The 6,536-nt window shown below is 31.3% G+C and overlaps 1 pseudogene; it reads left to right on the top strand.

Moving 5' to 3' along the window:
- Positions 1-505: 505 nt before the first annotated feature.
- LOC114372900 lies at positions 506-5,620 on the top strand (annotated as a pseudogene).
- Positions 5,621-6,536: the final 916 nt, after the last annotated feature.

The raw sequence follows: 6,536 nt of genomic DNA, 5'->3' as shown, positions 1-6,536 counted from the left end.
GAAAACTAGTTGCTATTTTTATTATTATGTGGTTGAAGCCTTGAAGGAATTTATTTCTCTTGAATTCACTTACAGCCAATGGCGTGGGTGTATGGTTGACGATTTATCATGTATTGTTGACGATTTAGATATGGTTAAAATAAATCTTTAATAAAATAATAATTTTATTTTTATCATTGATATTTTTTTAGTATTTGATAAATTAATAAATTTTGTATTTATTTATTGTTAATTTTTTATTTGTTATTATTTTTTTAAAAAAATTAATAATAAATAATTTTTTATAATCAGGAAGTAATGAATTTCATTAATTTATTAGGAACTAAAAAAGTAACACGAACTAAAATAAAATTTTATTTTATAAAAAAAAAAGACACAAAGAAAAATTTATTAATGAATAAATCTAAAATTCAAATATTTGTTAGAAATCATGAGGATAGTTTAGCCTTTAGATATATATTAATATTATACAAAAATAAAAACGATTAAACTCCTTCTTTCTTATACATAGCTAACACAAACAGTCCTCCTCCATGTCTCAGACTTTAAAACTTGGGTGTTAATTATCTTAGTCCATCCACACATGAACATCATTAACAACTATACTTTTTTCTTTGAGGCTTATATCAAATCCATCTTTTGAACCTTTATATATATATACCGAATTAGTTTGAGAATCACAAGAATAATAGAATGCAACCCAAGTTCGTCGCCTTAACCTTTTTGGTGTTGTGGTCACGGTGGAGCTTTGAGGGTGCAGTAGGAGACCCTCAACTCTTTTTACTAGTATCAGAGTGTAGTGGATTCGGGGTACCCAACTTGTCCAACTTCTACCAAAATCTAAACGCAAGTTTTGCAGACCTGAGAGCACAGGTGAGCAACAATAGCAAGCACTTTGCCACGGCTCAATCAGTCACCGGAACAAGCCCTGTCTATGCTATGTTTCAATGCGTCAACTACCTCTCCATCACTGACTGCGCCACCTGCTTAGCCGCCGCCGCCACCGAAATCCGCAACTGCTCCACCGGAATCAACAGCGGTGCCCGTGTCGTTTATGACGGATGCTTCCTCAGGTACACACTCATCTAATATTTGTTCAACACTCCATCCTTATGGCTGCTAATTCAAAAATGATTTTCTTTTTCGGCACCCGTATGGTGCGTACACTTTGATGAAGAGAGAAAAGAGATAGAGTTTTACGTGACAAATAGAAATAAAGAAGGGTAAAATGAGTAAGACCAGCTGCATCACTAGGTAGTCCTATAAAATTAAACATGTAAAAAAAAAACTATTGAGTACGTAGATTAAAAAGTCACGATATTATTTTAACTTAATTAGTTATATTAATTTTAGTTTCAGATATACAAGTGGTTTAAATATTTAAAAAATTGTTATTTATGATAGTGTTATGTATTAATTTAATTCAAATAAGATTGTTTTCCTTCCGTGCAGAAGATTTTGTTAAGCAAAGAAAACCAATTCATAGACTTTTCTATATTTTTTCTGGTTTATGCATTGCATAGAATTTTCTCTTTATTTCCTCATTCTCTCTTTTCCTCCTTTTTATTGTATAAATTAACAAATTAAAAGTTAAATCAAGGACGGGCCTACACGTAAGTGAAGCTTCGGGGGCCTTACATCCCCTGACTTTTTTAATTATATATATATATATATATATATATATATATATATATATATATATATATATATATATATATATATATATGGGGTAATCAATACTTTTTTTAGGTGGTTTAATTTTGTGAGTAATGTCATTTAAGTGTTATTTATCATTTCTTTTTTTTTTTTAAAAAAAATCTATTCTCTTATAATTTTATTGTATAAGTAATTGTATTTTTTGCTCTTTCTAAATAAAATATTTGAGTATTATTTAATTTTCTTTCTTATAGTTATATGTTATTATAATTTTAGAAGTTATAAATAATTATAATTTTTAATCAAATGACTTTATAAATAACATATTTTTTTTAAAGTTATTTATTAGCATTTTTCCATGTATCAGACAGACAAATTAAATATTATATAATGTACAGATAACTTAGATTTATATTATTTTTTTGTTTTCTTGTATCCTCTTTGTTTTTCTTATCATTGTTAGTGAAGTTCTAACGTGCTTTCGGCCCCAAGTGCACGAAGGAACATAATTTGTTGTCGTAAAATATAATCTAGCGAGGAACATAATATATTCTAGTTTACTAGTTTTTCAAACATAATTAGATTTTTCGTAAAAGAAAATATGTTTAATTAACATAGATATCAATTTTTTCTTATAGATTCACGAAAATTCTTGGTGGTATTTAAAATTGGTGATATATTGGAATTTGTAATTTTGTGTCTCTAAAAAAATATTTAATTTATCTTTTATGTAAATATATTTTTATTATATCTTCTTAGATCATTATGAAAAACACATAATTATGATTATTTTGTATGAATTTTGATGATTAATTGTATATTTATTGACTGAATTTTAATTAATTTTTAAAGTTGGTTCCCCACCACTCATTAGATCCTGGGTTCTTCCCGGGGTTAAATTAACATTTAACACAAGTTACCAACAAGCTAGGTGTTTATAGATTATCGAGAGCGTGTGAATTAGAGTTTTTAGAGATGTTTTCATCACAGGAAAATGTAGGCTGGAAGTTCATGAAAACAATGACTTCTTTGGTGAGAACATTTCTAGAAAGTAACACACTTTGTGGAAATCGGACTGCAAACGATAACACTGCTTTTTGGTTACATGAACAGAAATAACCAAAAAGATGTTATATAGATTAATTTATCGATGATTAAGAATGTGGATGCGTTTTTCTTATGTCTTCATCACTAGATTATTTGATACTTAATTTCAAATGTGTTGTTAAGGTATGAGAGCATTGACTTCTTTCAAGAGACCACTCTGGCAGGCAACAGTATGAGTTGTGGAAATCAGACAGCAGTTGAAGCCAATACTTTTAGTTCAATTGCACAGCAAGTGCTAACGAACCTGCAAATTGCAACACCCAAAATTACTGGTTACTTTGCAGCTACCATGTTACAAGTGGCTGACAGTGCAATATATGCCATTGCACAATGTGCTGAAACTTTCACACAAGACATTTGTTCGAGTTGTTTGTCAATTGAACAAAGCGACATACAAGGTTGTCTTCCCAATACAAATGGTAGGGCATTCGATCCTCCTGGGTGCTTTCTGAGATACTCGGGGACACCCTTCTTTGCTGATAATCAAACCACTGATATCAGTCGCTTCTTAATACAAGGTAAAAATGCCACAACTCCATTTAATAGAAGACGACTTGAATGAATAAAAATAGTGGTGTGCCATCTCTTATTGTATAATGAGAAAGGCTAGCTAGTAACACATTTTCTAACTCGCTCTTTTTTTCATTTTTGGTAGTAATATATTGAAAAACACATTTAAAATTTTTTGAGACGTACTTAATTGATGAGTTTTAGTTATGATTTTGTAGTTTCTAACAAATTTTAATCAATAGCAAAGAATGCATTAGGCAGAGTGTATTAGAAAAACATGTTCCTAGTATTTCTCGTATACTATAATATCAACATGTTGAACGAACGTGTCATCTGGAAATGACGTCAAATTCTTTGTTGTCTTGAAGGAGAAAGTTCAAGCAAGAAGTGGGTCATTTTTGGTGGAGGTGTTGGAGGTGTAGTCCTTGTTGCGATCCTTCTTTCATTATTAACCTGGCATAGAAGATCCCAAAGTCCCAAGAGTGTTCCTAGAGGTAATAAGAAATTTTGGGCTTTGGAAAGTCTTTTTGTGTTGCTTTGCATCCAACTATTACCTACTTAGCATGTCAAAAAATATAATTCTTCTCCTAAACATAGATGTTCATTTCTTCAATTGTATATGAAGACAAATCAAACTTCTATTTAATTTGCTTAGCAGCTTACAAATTTGGAGCAACTGAGTTGAAAGCAGCAACAAAGTACAATTATAGTGACTTGAAAGCTGCAACAAAAAATTTTAGTCAGAAAAATAAGCTAGGAGAAGGAGGGTTTGGCGCTGTATACAAAGTAAACTTAAGTTGTTCCGCCTCACATTTCAATCGTGACTAAGTGTATTGTTTTTAATGTAAAGTTGTCAACTAAGATCTCTCCATAAGTTAATTAAGAAGGCAATATTACTTGTAAGCTACACATCTAGTGATTGATACAAATAAGTTTCAAGCAGAATTTTTAATTATGATGATACTGAATAGGGGACAATGAAAAATGGGAAAGTGGTTGCAGTCAAAAAGTTACTTTCAGGAAAATCCAGCAAGATCGATGACGAATTTGAGAGTGAAGTAGCACTTATAAGTAATGTTCATCACAAAAATCTGGTTCGACTTCTTGGTTGTTGTAGTAAAGGCCAAGACAGAATTCTTGTTTACGAATACATGGCAAACAACAGCCTTGACAAATTCCTATTTGGTAACTAACTTGTTAATTTCCAATATATAGAAGCATTTTGTACAAATTTTCCTTTCTCTACCTTTCTTTCTCCACTAAAGTTTTGAATATATAAACGTTGGAAACAGGTAAAAGAAAAGGTTCACTCAACTGGAGACAACGCTATGATATAATTTTGGGCACAGCAAGGGGATTGGCCTATCTACACGAGGAATTTCATGTTTTAATCATACATAGAGATATTAAGAGTGGCAATATCCTCTTGGATGAAGAACTTCAACCCAAAATTGCTGATTTTGGATTGGCGAAGTTGCTTCCAGGGGACCAATCTCATCTTAGCACAAGATTTGCTGGAACATTGTAAGTCAAAATATAATACCAACGACTCAACTTGAAAATTTTAAAGAGTCAAATATATTGCCCTCCACATGCAGCGTACGTAGTCTCATAATTTCTTAATTATTTACGTGACATAAATGTTATGCACTTGTCAGGGGATACACGGCACCTGAGTATGCCCTCCATGGTCAATTATCAGAAAAGGCTGATACATACAGCTATGGAATTGTAGTACTAGAAATCATAAGTGGTCAAAGGAGTACTGAAGTTAAAGTTGTTGATGATGATGATTGTGAGGATGAATACCTTCTTCAACAAGTAAGGAATATCCCATAAATATGTACCAAGAATAGTTTGTTTTCTTGCAACATTTTACGATATATCCCTTGGTTTTGACTACAACAGACATGGAAGTTGTATGAGAGAGGCATGCACTTGGAGATAGTGGACAAAAGCTTAGACCCTAATAGCTATGATGCAGAAGAAGTGAAGAAAGTCATAGGCATTGCTTTGTTGTGTACTCAAGCATCTGCTGCAATGAGGCCAGCCATGTCTGAAGTAGTAGTCCTACTCAGTAGCAATGACTTACTTGAACATATGAGACCTTCGATGCCTATCTTTTTTGAGTCAAATTTAAGGCCCCGCAAAGATATATCTGCTTTCAACTGATTCCTTTACGACTAATGCTACTACCTCCAATTCTATTGTACCTGCTTGATGATTAAGTACATGATTATGTAAGTAAAAAAAATTTGTCCAGTTCATTTTTAAATATGGGAATAATTATTTGTATAAATATTATTTTCTGGAGCAAATTACATTGGCATTCCTAAGATTTTGTCCAGTTCATTTGTAAAAATCTTATTTTATAGAGCAAATCTTTTTGTAAAAATATTATATTACCAATAATTATTTGTCCAGTTCATTTTTAAGATTTTGATTTTTAGTGCAGATATGGAGTGCTTGAGTAAGCGGGAAACGAGGAGCGAATTGAGACTACAAAAGGCTTATTTTCTTCAGCAATAAAGCAACATATTCATATTGCAAAAGAAAGATGCTAATAGAAAGGAAAATTAACAACTAATTAACTGATGGATCGATGGTGCCTACACAATATATAAATTTAAATATGTTTTTTTTTATCTCTAATAAATATCTGATTTTTGTTTTGCTTTGTAATAATTTTTTTTGTATTAAGTTTTTAGATGATAGTTGATAGTTGATAGTTTTAGAGAATTGTTTTAGAAAGAAGGCTATGTCATTGATTTCTTAGATTGATCAATTACAACATACCAATTGCCTATTTATAGGCTCAAGTCACCAACCTCTCAATGGTGGTGAATGTTTTTACATTACTTTAGGTCTTTCTAGAGTTTTCATGATAGATTAGTATCATGATAGTTCTAGATTCTTCTATTTTATACATAGACTTATAGTTCTAGATTGTTCTACCATATTCATACACATTATAGTTCTAGATTGTTCTATCATATTCTATAGTTCTAGGATATTCTACTATTTTCATACATATTATATTTAAGAATATTCTAGAAATTTGTAGCAATTTCAACACTCCTCCTTGATGCAAATTTCTGTGACTCCGAGCATAGCTCGTAATTCTTCAAATCTTGGTCTCGGCAAAGCCTTCGTGAATATGTCTGCAATTTGATCTTCTGTTCTGCAGTAGTCGAGTTTGATCTCTTTAGTTGCTTCAGCTTCTCTGATAAAGTGATACTTGATTGCTATGTGTTTTGTTCTGT

Source organism: Glycine soja, chromosome 11, assembly GCF_004193775.1.
Source record: "Glycine soja cultivar W05 chromosome 11, ASM419377v2, whole genome shotgun sequence".
Taxonomy (NCBI): domain Eukaryota; kingdom Viridiplantae; phylum Streptophyta; class Magnoliopsida; order Fabales; family Fabaceae; genus Glycine; species Glycine soja.
The sequence above is the reverse complement of the archived record's forward strand: the minus strand, read 5'-3'. Positions and strand labels throughout refer to the sequence as shown.